This window comes from Cajanus cajan, chromosome 6 (assembly GCF_000230855.2).
Source record: "Cajanus cajan strain Asha chromosome 6, NIPB_CcT2T_4, whole genome shotgun sequence".
NCBI lineage: Eukaryota > Viridiplantae > Streptophyta > Magnoliopsida > Fabales > Fabaceae > Cajanus > Cajanus cajan.
In genome coordinates, this window is record NC_138522.1 from 25,548,298 (window position 1) to 25,564,326 (window position 16,029).

The 16,029-nt window shown below is 40.6% G+C and overlaps 1 long non-coding RNA gene across 1 annotated transcript; it reads right to left on the reverse strand.

The window, feature by feature from the left end:
- Nucleotides 1–10,521: 10,521 nt before the first annotated feature.
- Nucleotides 10,522–11,808, reverse strand: LOC145958855 (uncharacterized). Its single transcript, XR_014434406.1, has 3 exons — nt 11,501–11,808; nt 11,000–11,433; nt 10,522–10,913 (listed from the first exon to the last, which is right to left on the reverse strand). It is a non-coding gene; the product is annotated as an uncharacterized LOC145958855 (long non-coding RNA).
- Nucleotides 11,809–16,029: the final 4,221 nt, after the last annotated feature.

A 16,029-nucleotide genomic window follows, 5' to 3' on the forward strand; every position in this document is an offset into this window, starting at 1 on the left:
AAGCGTTTTGGCGTTCCCTCCCTCTACAAGACCGCTCGCTCCCTCCTATAAAATTTTAACTATGGAAATCCGGAGGATTTCCCTTCGACTAGGTTCGAATCTCCAAGCTAAATGCTCGGAATTCCAGAACTTCGTCGGATCGACTCCCAGAGAGATTTCTAGGGCAGAACACTGCTCAAAAACCCCAGAATACTCAAGGAGGGAGTCAAAACTGTGTGTAAAAGTGTCAAATGACGTCCAATTGACGTCATATTTATAGGGATGAGGCGCAATACGGCCTCTGGGGGTCAATACGGTCCGTATTGAAGTTTTGAACTACAATACGGCCGTATTGAATTCAATACGGCCGTATTGAAGTTCAAAAAAACCTCAATACGGCCGTATTGAAGTTCAGTGCAGCCGTATTGAAGTTCAGTGCAGCCGTATTGAATTCAATGCAGCCGTATTGAAGTTCAGAAACTTCAATACGGCCGTATTGAGTTCAGTGCGGCCGTATTGTAGTTTAAAATGTTCAATACGGCCGTACTGAACTTTTGGGAGGCCGTATTGGGCTTCATTCCCTCCACTTTCTTATTTTTTGCTACTCTAAGACCTCTAAACCTACAGATTGTCGTCCCATGGTCTTCTAAGAGTCCCTTTGGCTGACTTTCCTTTGATCTTCGAGAGTCTTCGAGTCTTATTTCCGACCCGGACAATTTTAGGGGTCTACAGCTGCCCCCCCTTTACTTAGTCAAACGGCCTTTTAGTGTACCAGCTGACAAGTAAAGGAGTTGACCCAATTGTTCGGGTGATGTGCCATCCTTCTGACTTGTAGCGTCTTCCGGTGGAAAATTGTTGAGTAGCCTCTCCAGGTTGTTGCATACCTCGGCGCTTCTGACAACCTCGGTAGCTAAGTTTACCCTCTCCAGGGTCAACTTCACTCGACGCCCGAGCCGGAAGTTGAACACCAACGTGCCTCTGACGACGCTGATGGTTGAGTGCTGTCTCTCCAGACCTTGAGTACTGTCTCTCCAGACTTTAAGTACCGTCTCTCCAGACCTTGAGTACCGTCTCTCCAGACTTTGAGTATCGTCTCTCCAGACTTTGAGTACCGTCTCTCCAGACTTTGAGTACCGTCTCTCCAGACTTTGTTTGAGTACCGTCTCTCCAGACTTTGTTTGAGTACCGTCTCTCCAGACTTTGAGTACCGTCTCTCCAGACTTTGTTTGAGTACCGTCTCTCCAGACTTTCTTTGAGTACCGTCTCTCCAGACTTTCTTTGAGTACCGTCTCTCCAGACTTTCTTTGAGTACCGTCTCTCCAGACTTTCTTTGAGTACCGTCTCTCCAGACTTTGTTTGAGTACCGTCTCTCCAGACTTTGATTGAGTACCGTCTCTCCAGACATTCTTTGAGTACCGTCTCTCCAGACTTTCTTTGAGTACCGTCTCTCCAGACTTTCTTTGAGTACCGTCTCTCCAGACTTTGAGTACCGTCTCTCCAGACTTTGTTTGAGTACCGTCTCTCCAGACTTTCTTTGAGTACCGTCTCTCCAGACTTTGCTTTGGTTGTCTCTGACGACCTAGGCAACTGAGTTTGCCCTCTCCAGGGTCTGCGTCCGTGTCTTCTGATCACTTCGGCAATGCGAGTTTACCCTCTCCAGGGATCTGAGATGATTTTTTGTCTCCACAGTCCATTATGCTGCTTCGACGTTTTTCTGATTTTGTGCCACTGAGGGCTGGATAATGCAGGGATCCGTCTAGGGGATGTGCAGTCATTCATAGGTTCTTGTGCCCCAACTTGCATTTGCATAGTTGGTACCCATGGGGAATTTCTGACTCCTTGGGGTGTAGACACAGATGCTCTTCTTGAATTGAGCGATGCCTTATGTTTGGCTGACGTCCTTTTGACGTAAGTGGAGTATCCCGGTTATCCTTATTCGGGTGTCTCTCTTTGTTTTTTTGATTTTGTAGCCTCTGTGTAGGCTATTATCCACTGGGGAATTCTGGATGTTGATTTTGATTTTGTCTCCACAGTCCACGATGCTGCTTTGATGATTGTTTTTTGATTTTTGTGCCACTGAGGGCTGGATAACGCAGGGATCCGTCTAGGGGATGTGCAGTTACTCATAGGTTCTTGTGTCCCAACTTTCCTTTGCATAGTTGGTGCCCATTGAGGAATTTCTGATTCCTTGGGGGTGCAGACACAAAGATGCTCTTTCTGATGTGAGCGGTGCCTTATGATTGGCTGTCGACCTTTCGACGTTGTGGAGTATCCCGGTTATCCTTATTCGGGTGACTCTTTTTGTTTTTCTGGTTTTGTCACCTCTGTGTAGGCTGTTATCCGCTGGGGGATTTTGTCATTGATTGTGATTAGCCTCTTCTGTTAGGCAGATCATCTTGACGCTTGATGTTTGGCCAAGAGCCAGATTCCACTTGGGGAATGATTATTGATATATTTTTTTATTTTTCTCCTTTTGTAGGGGTGCCTCTGAGTAGGCGAATTATCTTGATGTTTGGTGTTCGGCTGAGTGCCGGATTCCGCTTGGGGAATGGTTATTGATTTTTTTTATTTTTCTCCTTTTGTAGGGGTGCCTCTTGAGTAGGCGACTGGGGATTTGGGGATCTTATGTATCCCAGAGTATTATTTAGGAAGCCTCTGCAGGCTTAGCCTCACTCAGCGCTTGAGTCAGAGAGCTATCTTCCACTGAGGAAGTTTCAAGTCCTTTGACTGAATATTTTGCTTTGGACGATCGCGCTTCCATTGGGGATTTTGACGATCTTGCTTTGATAGCTCTCGCTGGGGATTTGTTCCATGAGCTTAAGCTGAGGTTTCTCTGGGGAGTATTATTTCTGCGAGCCTCTCCATGCTCAATTATTCTGTACGAGTATTATTTCGGCAAGCCTCTCCAGGCTCAGTTATTCTGTGGGAGTATTATTTCGGCAAGCCTCTCCAGGCTCAATTATTTTGTGGGAGTATTATTTCGGCAAGCCTCTCCAGGCTCAGTTATTTTGTGGGAGTATTATTTCAGCAAGCCTCTCCAGGCTCAGTTATTCTGTGCGATGAGTTGCTTTTCTTGTTCAGCCCAAGAATGCAAGCTGAGATGTCTTTTGGAGAGTATTATTTTGGCAAGCCTCTTCAGGCTCAGTTATTCTGTATAATTTGTTGGATTTTCTGTATTTTGCCTTTTTGTTGATTTTGGCTTTTTCTGTGTTTTTGCCTTTTTTGTTGATTTTGGCTTTTTCTGTGTTTTTGCCTTTTTTGTTGATTTCGGCTTTTTCTATATTTTTTGTTGATTTTGGCTTTTTCTGTATTTTTGCCTTTTTTGTTGGTTTTGGCTTTTTCTGTACAGAAATGTCTCTGAGGAGTATTATTTTGGCAAGCCTCTTCAGGCTCAGTTATTCTGAGAGAGGATTATTTCGGCGAGCCTCTCCAGGCTCAATTATTCTGAGAGAGTATTATTTCGGCGAGCCTCTCCAGGCTCAGTTATTCTGAGAGAGTATTATTTCGGCGAGCCTCTCCAGGCTCAATTATTCTGAGAGAGTATTATTTCGGCGAGCCTCTCCAGGCTCAATTATTCTGAGAGAGTATTATTTCGGCGAGCCTCTCCAGGCTCAATTATTCTGAGAGAGTATTATTTCGGCAAGCCTCTCCAGGCTCAATTATTCTGAGAGAGTATTATTTCGGCAAGCCTCTCCAGGCTCAATTATTCTGTGGGAGTATTATTTCGGCAAGCCTCTCCAGGCTCAATTATTCTGTGGGAGTATTATTTCGGCAAGCCTCTCCAGGCTCAGTTATTCTGTACAAACTGAGGAGTATTGTTTGTATCCTTGCCTTTTTTCGTTTTCGGCTTTTGTTGATTGCTGTCATACACAAGCAATTTTTCCTATTTTTCTATTTTATGTAATTGCCTCATGAAGAGGTCTTTGAAAATTTCTTTGTGGCCAATACGGCCGTATCCATTTCAGTACGCCCGTATTGAATTGAAAATTTGTTCATAACCCTAATTTTGGTACGGACGTACTGAACATGATACGGGCGTATTGTTTTTCTGAAGTTTTATATTTTTTTGTTTTTTTCAATAAACAGAGAATAAGTGATCTTCCATTACACCTATCATCTGTATGCATGTATGCAGTATGATGCACCTAATTCTATTTGATTCACTTTTCAAAAGAATTAACCGATGCTTTTCTCTGTTTGGATTTTTGCCATTCCTCTAGACGGGCTGTGTGCTGCCGATTTCTGTAACCGAGGAATGATGCATGTTATATTGAGATTTGGTGTCATCAACCAAATGATTTTCCTTTCCTTTAGAAGATGTGTCAACCCTCCTATTGACTACTATATCTCCATGTTTCCACTAGATTATTCAAAAATCGTTTGGGACAAGAGAGAAAAGAAGGAAAGGATATATTTTTTTTTCGAAAGTTTGTGTTTTAGAGGGGATTATTTATTTTTTGAAAAATGGATTTTGTAAGAATGGCTTGGCCAATGGTAGGCTTAAGTGTTTAGGCTTGTTTGATTAAACACTTATGAAGTTAAGCACGTCTTGGTTATTAACATTTGTGTTTTGACAACTTGGATAGCTTTTCTTTAGCCCCTTTGTTGAATTCAGTTGGTGGTACCATCATGGATTTATTCTATTTTTCGATTGCCCTAACTTTTGCCTAAAACACCCATTTGTGGAGTTTTAGCGGGCTTTTGTTTTTGTTCATTATTTTGTAACCCTAATTTTTGCCTAGGTCACCCTTTTGTGGGATTCCGAGCGGGTCTTTTGCTCTTATTTTTGCGCAGTCCCCTTTTTGGGTTTCCTGGTGAGCTTCTTTTATATTTTTAGGATTTCTTTTTATCCATGATGGCACTTATTGAAGCCAAGAAAAGGTGCTCCAAGTTGTCGTGCACACTTCCCCATAAAAAAGATGCGGGTTTATTTTTATTAAGACGATTTTAACCTCATTTATGTTTATTCACACAGGGTTAAATAATGCGGTCTAGAATTTTATTGTAAGCAAGAAAAGAAGCAACAAGAAATAATGAAGAATGATTTTATTATAATCATAGTGGAAACATGTGCCCTATCGAGGCTCGGGGGTCGGGCTGTCCCCGAGGAGTAATCTCTAATAGTCATCAGGTTTACACATCCCTATCGGAAGGAGGAGAGCACTTGATGACGACGACCGGCCTTGATGCTTGTGAACCGGCCTTCCTAAAGATCTGGCTTAAAGAACGTCGAGAAGGATCTTGACTCCTCTTCGTCCTTTGATCTTTATTAGGGTTGTATCCTAACCCTTGTTTCCCCGGATTATCTTTGATAATGGGTAGCTCCGGAATTCCTTGGGAGTCCTTGCCAAGTCCTTGTCCCGGCAAGTATCCATTCTTGGTGAGCATATGGGCTACCTTCTTCATTTCTCGAGGAAATGTCTCAACATTGGCGATCTCCAATGCTTGGAAGGCGGTTTCTAAAGCTTCCTCTGCCGCATCCACATAAGGTATGTTGGATGGCTTGCTGATGAGTATGTCATCTTCAGCTTGTACGGTCACCAGTTTGTCACCCGCTATGAACTTGACTTTCTGGTGGAGCGTAGAGGGTACAGCTTTCGCATCATGAATCCAAGGTCGGCCGAGGAGACAGCTGTATGCAGGAGTAATATCCATTACTTGGAATTCGACATTAAAGATAGTGGGCCCAATTTGGATTGGAAGACTGATTTCTCCCACCACTTCTCTTTTAGAGCCGTCGAAAGCTCGAACGATCATGTTGCTCGGGCGCATTTGGACTCCCTTGATTGTCATTTGGTCGAACGTTCTCTTTGGCATTACGTTCAAGGAAGATCCATTATCCACCAAGACCTTTGCGATGTGATACTCCTTGCACTTTACAGAGATGTGCAAGGGCTTGTTGTGGTTCGGTCCCTCAGCGGGGATCTCTTCATCGGTGAAAGAGAGGTGATCATTAGCCGTGATGTGACTAACAATCCCCTCAAATTTGTCTTGGGAGATAGTATGCGACACATATGCCTCGTTCAAGACTTTCAACAGAGCTTGCCGATGCGGTTCGGAGCTTAGGATCAACGACAACAAAGTGATCTTTGCTGGTGTCTTGTGAAGTTGATCCACAATGGAATACTCGCTTTGTTTGATGATTTTTAACAGCTCATCAGTCTCCTCCTCGGATTCTCTATCTTCCTCGGTTTTCTCCTTTTCTTTTCCTTTATTCTTGGGAGCTTTGTCGTGAAGATCTTCGGGAGTGTAAATCCTGCCACTCCTAGTCATGCCCCCAAGTCCAGCGATGTTAGAGATATCGCTGTCGGCAGAAGAGTGGATGTCGTATATCCACGGCACAGCCTTATTTGATTCGTAAGGGAAAGGCCTTGGAGCGGTGATCCTTAATGGTGTTGGACCTTCCCCTTTGTTTGTCTTGATTACCAACAACGGAGTTGACGTGTGTTCGCTTGGCGCGGTTGTTGGTTTGCATTTAATTACCAATGGCGTGCGATCCATTCTTTGAACATACGCATCGATTAATTTTTTCTTTTTATTAATGTTATTAATGAATTACTAGGAGGGATGTATGAAATGCAAATCTAGATCCCTCCATGATCTTTGATAAGAATGCATGATATGAGATGATGACGTTGAATATGCATGCATTGTGTTTATTCAACTAAGCATTATCATGTTTTTAGGATGTCCCTAAGATGATGCATGATATTGCTTGGTTTGGATAAATAACCCCTTTTTTTCTTTTTTGGGTATTTTTTATTTTATATATTTTTTTGTATATTTTTTGGGTGAAAAGGGAAACTACCTATATGAATGTGATGAAGGTAGATGTTAACACCATGCAATGGAAGATTCTTATTCCTATTTATTCTTATTTTAAAAAGGAATGTTGTATGTTTAAAGAAATGCAATGTATGCTCAAACAATTTCACATAATCAATGCACAAACAATTCACTCATCCACGAACAGTCACGAGCGAATCATGAGGTAGGGGTATCCTGCAGAAAAGTGCATATTCAAGGTGGTTCTAACTGTTCTCACCGGTCTGAGGCCCCCAAGGTGCCCCCATTATAGGGACCCAATTCCTCTCGTCGTAAGCCGATGGAAAACTCCAACGCACTGTCGGACTCGAGTTCATGGTTATCACCTTGAGTGATGCTTTCCGACAACGGTCTACGGGCACCTATAGACCCATTCGACAACCGGCCGTACTAACATCCACTCCCTATGGCTTACCACTCATGCCCCCGGGTATAGAGGGAACTGTTGTGTGCAAAGGTTTGTGTGCAATTTATATTTCAAACAATTGCAGAAAATTAAACATACAACAATTATTAAAGCCAAATAGATAAACATGTTATCATACAAGCAAGGGGTAATGAAGTAATTTTAACTATTATTTGTTAAAAATAATCTGTCACTAAATGGGACTGACTCTCGAGGCTTCCCCAGTGGAGTCGCCATCTGTCGCCACCGGCCCGAAACGGGCTTTCGGCATTCGCGAAGGATGGTTGGACTCTTTTATTTGTTTAAAAATATGGATTGCTAGAATGACTTATTCTCAAACTGAGACCTTGTCAAACGAGCAATTTTATTAAAAGGCTCACCAATCCATGTTAATCCCAAGCGGGACCCTCCATGGATTAGTGGTTTTCATAAAAAGGAAGGGTTCATGGAGTCGCCACCAATGTTTTACTCAAAACATTGGAAAAAGAAATTTAAGGCAATCGATTCAAAAATCGACTTCGGCCATAACAACCAGAGTCGGGTAAGGGAGTCGGTTACGCGTGGGGAAGGTGTTAGCACCCCACAGCGCCCCTTTCGGGTTCCCTATGACAGATTATTAAAAATAATAGTGCGAAATTACTAAATTACCCCTATTTATTCTAAGCAATTATAAATTAACTATCTACATGATGACAGTTTAAATATGTACACACAGAAAGCGGTAAAAGAAGGGACTTTAAAGAGATAAACCTTTGAAGCGTGCTTTCTTATATATCTTGACAGAAATTGGGAAGCGTTTTGGCGTTCCCTCCCTCTACAAGACCGCTCGCTCCCTCCTATAAAATTTTAACTATGGAAATCCGGAGGATTTCCCTTCGACTAGGTTCGAATCTCCAAGCTAAATGCTCGGAATTCCAGAACTTCGTCGGATCGACTCCCAGAGAGATTTCTAGGGCAGAACACTGCTCAAAAACCCCAGAATACTCAAGGAGGGAGTCAAAACTGTGTGTAAAAGTGTCAAATGACGTCCAATTGACGTCATATTTATAGGGATGAGGCGCAATACGGCCTCTGGGGGTCAATACGGTCCGTATTGAAGTTTTGAATTACAATACGGCCGTATTGAATTCAATACGGCCGTATTGAAGTTCAAAAAACCTCAATACGGCCGTATTGAAGTTCAGTGCAGCCGTATTGAAGTTCAGTGCAGCCGTATTGAATTCAATGCAGCCGTATTGAAGTTCAGAAACTTCAATACGGCCGTATTGAGTTCAGTGCGGCCGTATTGTAGTTTAAAATGTTCAATACGGCCGTACTGAACTTTTGGGAGGCCGTATTGGGCTTCATTCCCTCCACTTTCTTATTTTTGCTACTCTAAGACCTCTAAACCTATAGATTGTCGTCCCATGGTCTTCTAAGAGTCCCTTTGGCTGACTTTCCTTTGATCTTCGAGAGTCTTCGAGTCTTATTTCCGACCCGGACAATTTTAGGGGTCTACACCCAAAAATTTCCGATCTTGTGACCTATGGTTTAGACATCCTTTTGAATATCTCATCAATTAGGGAATGTCCGGAAACCAGATTAATCCTTAAGTAATGGTTTTGAAAATAGGTTCTTAGGAGTCGCCACCAATGTTTCACTCAAAACATTGGAAAAATAAAAGGTTTTCGAAAGTCCAATAATGGCCTTGAGAACCAAAATTGGGTTCGGGGGTCGGTTATGTGTAGGGAAGGAATTAAGCACCGCCACAATGCCCTCAATCGGTACCATTATGATGAAGTTAGCATAACAAGAATTAATAAGTTAAATATTTAATCCCCTTTATTAATAGTTATTTACATGCTTGAAATTTAAATTACACAATTGACCCTAAAATGTCTACATGATTGCTTTTGTTATAACAATGTCCATTAAAGATGAGAAATAAAAAGAGAGACAAGAAGATTGATTGAAATATCTCGTAGCAAGCTTGATTAGATCTTCAAATATGGAAATTCTACGTGTTGTGTGGCAACCTTTCACACTACACAAATGCCTCACAAATCTCAAGAAATACAATAGGAGGGAGAGAGTGAGAATTTTCGAGCTCTAAGGAGTCTTCGACGAATTTTTCTACCCTGAGAATAATGACTGAGTCTGGTATTTATAGACATCAAAAATAGCCAGAATAGCCCGTTCCAGATCCAGAACGGCCCGTTCTGGACCCATCTGTTATGCATTAATTTTGTATCTAGAACGGGTCATTCTAGAGTTGAGTTTAAGACAAAACTACCTATTCTGGAATGGCCCATTCCAAACTAGGGTTTTAGGCTTTTTTTAGTAACTTGGAATGGCCCTTTCCAGTTTAGGAACAACCCGTTCTGAGTTGGGAACGTCTCGTTCCGATTTTGGAACAACCCGTTCTAGGCTACTAATACCAGCTTGTTTGAGCTTGAAGCTTTCATGTTGTCCTGTGGTGTTGCCTCCATGCTTTGGGAGCTCCTCGTCTTTATAGACGTCCATTTCATTCCTTTTGTTGGTCCGGACAAAATTGGGTGTCTACAACAACGTGGAGGCATCTAATGTCAAAACAAGAGAGAAGACCCAGATCTCCGCCACACTATCACAAGAGAAGCAATTAGAGCAAATGGCACGGAAAATCTACTCGAAGACAGAAGATGAGGTGTACAGTTTGTCACCCTTGTTACCCAATGGAGCACGCAACCCAACACTCAACTAATTTAAAGGGCAAGGATATAGGAAAACCCACTTATAAAAAAGAAGCAACGTAGAAGTGTCAGCACAAAGAGAGAAAGAGAAGACCCAAACGAAATGTCTACGTCTTTACTTGCCTTTTGAAAAGGAACACATAGTTATCCCAAAGGACAAGTAAAGAGGGGCATCTGTAGACACCTAATTTTGTCCAGGGTATACAAATACGGAAATGGACATCTAGCGAGAAGAAAAGGAGCTCCCAAAGGACTATAAATGACATGATATGACATTAGAAGGCCCAAAGTCCAATAAGGATTATTTAGTAGCCTAGAACGAGTCGTTCCCAATCCAAAATCACTAGTACATAAAGGGTCTTTTACGTCGGGTATTTTGAGCCTTTTACGTCAGAAAAGGTTCCGACGTTAATACGGGAGACGTAAATTTACGTCGCCTCTAAAACGCGACGTAAATTTACGTCGGACATTATCTCAGCCTGACGTAAAAAGGGACAAAAAGCATGCCATAATTTTACGTCGGACATGGCTTGTCCGACGTAAATTTACGTCAGCCATTGCAAGGCCTGACGTAAATTTACGTCGGACAAGCCATGTCCGACGTAAACTTATGGGTTTTTTTTTTAAAACGTTTATAAATTTTTGATATACCCAACACCTGCATATATATAGTCCAGAATACCAAATCTAAACCAGGCAGTCCAGAATAGAAATTCAAATTATATTTCAAAATTGAATGACAAAAAGAAAATAATATATAAATCTTAAAAAGCATAAATTATGACAATGTAAATCCTATTATTCTAAAAAAGATATAAAACATATGTTTGTCAATGCTATCTAACTAACTAAACTAACTAACTATCAAACTATAAACATCTAACTAACTAAACTTAGAAATCTAACTATGATATACTTTGAAGAAAAAAAGTTGCCCATTGTTCTCTTATCTTGAGCATCTCATCTTCGGGCAATGGAGATGGATCTTGAAAGACCTGAAACATTAATTTAAGTGTCATTAATATGCAATGTTAATTATCCTAAAGGTAAATATACTTAAATAAATTTTGATATGAATTACCTGCGCCCAAGAATCAATAATACCCGCAGAAACTATGGCTCTCATCCAATACATGATGTAATAGCCACATTCAAACGAGTCTTGTTGCCTATTACACTAAAATGAGAAACAAATAACTATTATTTCCAAAGTCAATAAATTTAAATATTATTGACTATATGAATTAATTTGCTAACCTTAGGGTATATGAAATGCAATGACTTTGATGATCTGGCTCTTTCACTTAAAATATTAACTCCAGACACGATTCTAATTAATTGAAATAAAAACAAATGTTAGCCAATATATATAATTACAGTTTTAAAACATAATGAAAAAAATTTAATTACCCTTGTAATTGGCATTTAATTTCGTGGCTTGGTTTTCGATGTAGTGAACAAAACCACACCACGGTGTATTCCTTAGGAATGATTACCATTAACTGCCAATGAGACCTACATTGTATGACAAACAAATTAGTTATAAAATTACCATGATTAAAAAACCAATTAAAAAACTAACCCGTCAATGTATGGAGCCATGTATATATCTCTTCTTGAGTCACTCATCCATGTTTGCATATATTGCTGGATCTGGACCTGAGTGTTTCCTGATTTTTGGATGGATTGAGGCTCAATAAATCCATATACTTCTGCTTGTGCATGCTCCACACTCAATTTGTCCATGTACCTAACACAAATAATTATTATAAGTTAAATGTAATTATTGTAAATTTAGACTCATAAAAGAAAATATGACTTACATGGCCCACAGCTGTATGATAGAAATATTTAACATGGAGTTTCCCCCAACAATCTCTAATGCATCAGGCATAGATATGTATAGTGGAACAGCAGCGCTATCAACTCCAAAATCTCTAATGTCCCACTGCAATTGAATTGGCTTCTTCTTTAATCGTGGTAATATGATTAGAAGCTTAGATATGGGATCATCCTCAGCTGCTGCGATATTAGCATCATCAACATGAGGTTCTCTCATGACCTCCTTACCACGATTGATAAAATCCTAAAGAAATAATCATAATTAGTTAAACAATAATAGAATTATAAGAATATAAAAGAGCAATAATATAATTACCTTTGCCCATGCTGAAAGTGGCATGACCAAACGTTTTGGCCAAGCTAAGAATGTGTCGGTTGCCTGCCCCACTAGTTGAACCTCTGTATTGGGCAAAGGCACTGGAGCAGCAACATCTTGAACTTGGTCAACCACAACCCGTGTCCAGTCTGGCTGTAGAGGGACACCATGGATGGTTGAGCCACCCTCAAATACTCGGCCAATAGCCACTAACCGTGGGGGGTCATCCTCAACATATAACTCACACTGGTTTGGTACATCAGTGTGAGTCTGATCCGGTGAGGGATCTGGAGCAGCACAACTCCCTTTAGTGCTGACTCGAACACCATCATGAGCAACTGCAGTCTGTTGCTGAGAACGAGCCAAAAGTTCAAACTTTTGTTCAAACTGTTTTTGAATATTCTTCAATTTCTCTTCAAACTGCATCTCCAATCTCTGCTCCATTCTCTGCATAACCTCTTGACTGCAAGAGTCAACAGTGCTCCTCGATGATCGGGCACCAAAGAAATCTCGGTGGCTCCAAGAACCACCAACACCACGCACACGGCCTCCGTGCTCTGGCCTTCCTATGGCCGTTGTGAGGATATCATCCCGACCATCGGAAACAAATGAGCCTTGGGTGCTCTGCTCAACTAAACCCTCCTACAACATATTAAAAATAAGTATACCCTAAACTACACTTATGAATTAAATGAGTTGAAATGAAGAGTCTTAGTTTGTATATTTTTACTTACTATTTTATCAGCAACGACCCTTGCAGACTCAGAAGTCATTTGCCCATCTGATTTTGTCTGGGCTGCTATCCACATCTCATGGCGGGGAGGTGACTCCACACGGTCAGCAGACTCAACCCCTGCTGCCTCTGCCCTAGCCTTCTTCATTTCCTTTTTTTTTCTTTCATATCCCCCTCTTGACAATAAATGGGGTGCATCATTCTTGGCCTGTCGTTCTTGGGCTGCTATTCTTTTAGCCTGCAATAATACAAAAAAGAAAATGAGATTAATTAAAATATACCTTAAGTATTTGTGTCAATGTAAGAGTTATCAATAACTAACCTGCCACGAAGGGTCCAATCGAGTGGCACGAAATTGCATCCACTCCTCATCAGTGATCTGGTACTTTAGACAGGGAGTCTCATTTTGTCGCTCTCCAAATACATACTCCCGTGTCAAGAAAGTCTTGAAGTCTCTCCACCTGGTGGCCAGGGCAGATAACATCTTCCTCCTCATGACCTCAGTGTTGGGAATGTCAAAATTTTGCTATGAAAATAACAACAATTAATAAATAATGTATTTAAGTTATATAATATTCAAGGGATGTGAAAGTATATACCTGAATATCCTGCCACATGAGGTTCTTGTCAACTTCCTGAACGTCATCCCATGATGGAATGATAATAGAAACATGTCGTCGAGCTAGGACTCCCAAATAGCTCTTAAACTTGGCAGCATTTGGGCCTGATGCCTTGCCAGAACGAGGATCCACCTCAACCTGTGTCCTCTCCTTGGCAATGCGTCCAGCTGTCAACCCAGACAATCGGGTGACAGATCTACCTTCCCTCCTTCCACTGCCAGACCCAGAATCCTCCATAATCCTGAAAAAATTAAACTTTCATTATTAAAACAATGAATTAACTTAATAGACAAATAAAGTAAAAAAGACAATAATAATATAGCAACAAAATAACTAATAAAAAAACAAATAATACACAAACAGAAACCTATCTGGAACAGCCCATACTAAAATCAGAACGGGCCGTTCCATATAAACAATTTACAATACAAAAAATTTAAGCAGAACGGCCCGTTCTGCAAACAGAACGACCTGTATTGCAAGGAGAACGGGCCGTTCTGCAAGGAGAACGGGCCGTTCTGCAAGGATAACGGGCCGTTCTGCAAGGATAACGGGCCGTTCTACAAGCAGAACGGGCCGTTCTAGATGACTAAATAGCTGAAAATAAAAAAAATTTGCGTAGACAAGAAACTAACCTCAAACGTGTAATGTGCAGACACTTAGAGAGTTACAAACATCTAGTGTAGAAACAAACGCACTGAGAGACTTAGAGATTGAGAGAAAAGGGATTATTAGTTTCTAAACAGGGAGCGCGGGAATGAAAGGTGGAGTGCGCGTTTGATTTTAGGGGCATATTTACGTCGGGTGAGGGTTGGCCCGACGTAAATTATCCCATTAACGTCGGAGCTCTCACTGTCTGACGTAAATTTACGTCGGACTAGTGGGGTCCGACGTAAATTTACGTCGGACAGTGAGTGCTCCGACGTTAATGGGATAATTTACGTCGGACCCCCCTCTGTCTGACGTAAATTAGTTCCCATTATTTACCATTCTGCCACCGCGTTTTTATAACGTCGGTGGTGCCTTGTTCCAACATCATTTAGGTGACGTAAAAGCCTCTTTTTGCACTAGTGAATGGGTCATTCCTAATCCAGAACGGGCCGTCCCAAGCTACTAAAAAGACTTAAAAATCCTAGTTTGGAACGGGCAATTCCAACACAGGTTGTTGTGAGTAAAACTTAAATCTAGAACGGGTCGTTCTGCTTCTAGAACGGGCCATTTTAGATTCAAATTTAACTCATAATAGACTGGTCTATAAATAGAAGACTCGAGCACTACTCCAGGGGCCAGAAAAGTTGGTCTAGAACTCCTTATAGCTCGAAATTTCTCTTTCTCTCTGATCCTGTACTTCTTGAGATTTTGTGAGAAACATTGTAGTGTGTTAGGTAGCCAAAAAGCACCTAAAAGTCTCCATACTTGAAGATCTAATAAAGCTCGGACAAGAGGTATTTCAGTCAACACTTCTCTTTCTTTCTATTTTCTTATTTTTAAATATTGTTATAATAAAAGAAACCATGTAGACATTTTAGGGTCAATCGAGTAATTTAAATTTAAGCATGTAAATAACAATTCATAAAGGGGATTAAATATTTATACTTTTAATTCTTATCACACTATCTTCATCATAGGGTACCGATTTAGGGTGTTGTTGGGGTGCTTAATACCTTCCCTACACGTAACCGACCCCCAAACCCAATTTTGGGTATCAAGGCCATTATTGAATTTTCAAAAAACTTTTTCTTTTTCTAATGTTTTGAGTAAAATATTGGTGGCGACTTCAAGAACCTATTTTTCAAAATCATTAATACGGGATTAGTCTAGTTTTTGGGTATTCCCTAATCAATGAGATTTTCAATTAGAAGTCTATACCATTAGTCGCAAGATCAGAATTTTTCAGGTTGCGACACCTGTAACAAACTAGGTCAAAACAACCCATTCCAGATTGGGAACGACCCATTTTGGATTGGGAATGACCCGTTTTGACCTAGGGTTTCCAGGCCATTTCAAAAGCTTGAAATAGCCTATTCTAGATCGAGAACGGCCTGTTCTGGGCTCCTAATTCAACTTGTGGGTTTTTGGGCCTTTTGGTGTCTTTCTGGTTCATTTTGATGCCATGTTGGGCCTTCAAAGTCTTCTTGCCTTGTTTTGGATACCCTAGACGAAATTGGTTGTATATAGAGACTATATGTATCTGTTGGAGATTATTGAAATAATGAAGATCATAGAGACAACAAGAAGACTCCTCAAGAAGTTGTAGTTTTGATGATATTGTATAAATGATGTTTGAGCCTATGAAAAATGATATTGTATTGATTGATTAGATATAGGCTTGTGTTTGTGTTTGTGTTTGTTAATGTTTGATGATGTATGCTTAATTCAAGAATCTATCAAGCTTTTAAAATCGAAGAATATGTTTTTTTAAGTATTTCCATGAGTAAAATGAAGTAATAGATTATTGTGAAAAGGGTAATGTACTACTAAGTGTTTAAACATAGAAATATTACTTGATTCAAAACAAGAGTTTTCAAGGTAACTTTGTTAATGAAATTACCATTCAGGGTAATAGATTACTAAACCTGTTACTGGAAAAGGATATTCAA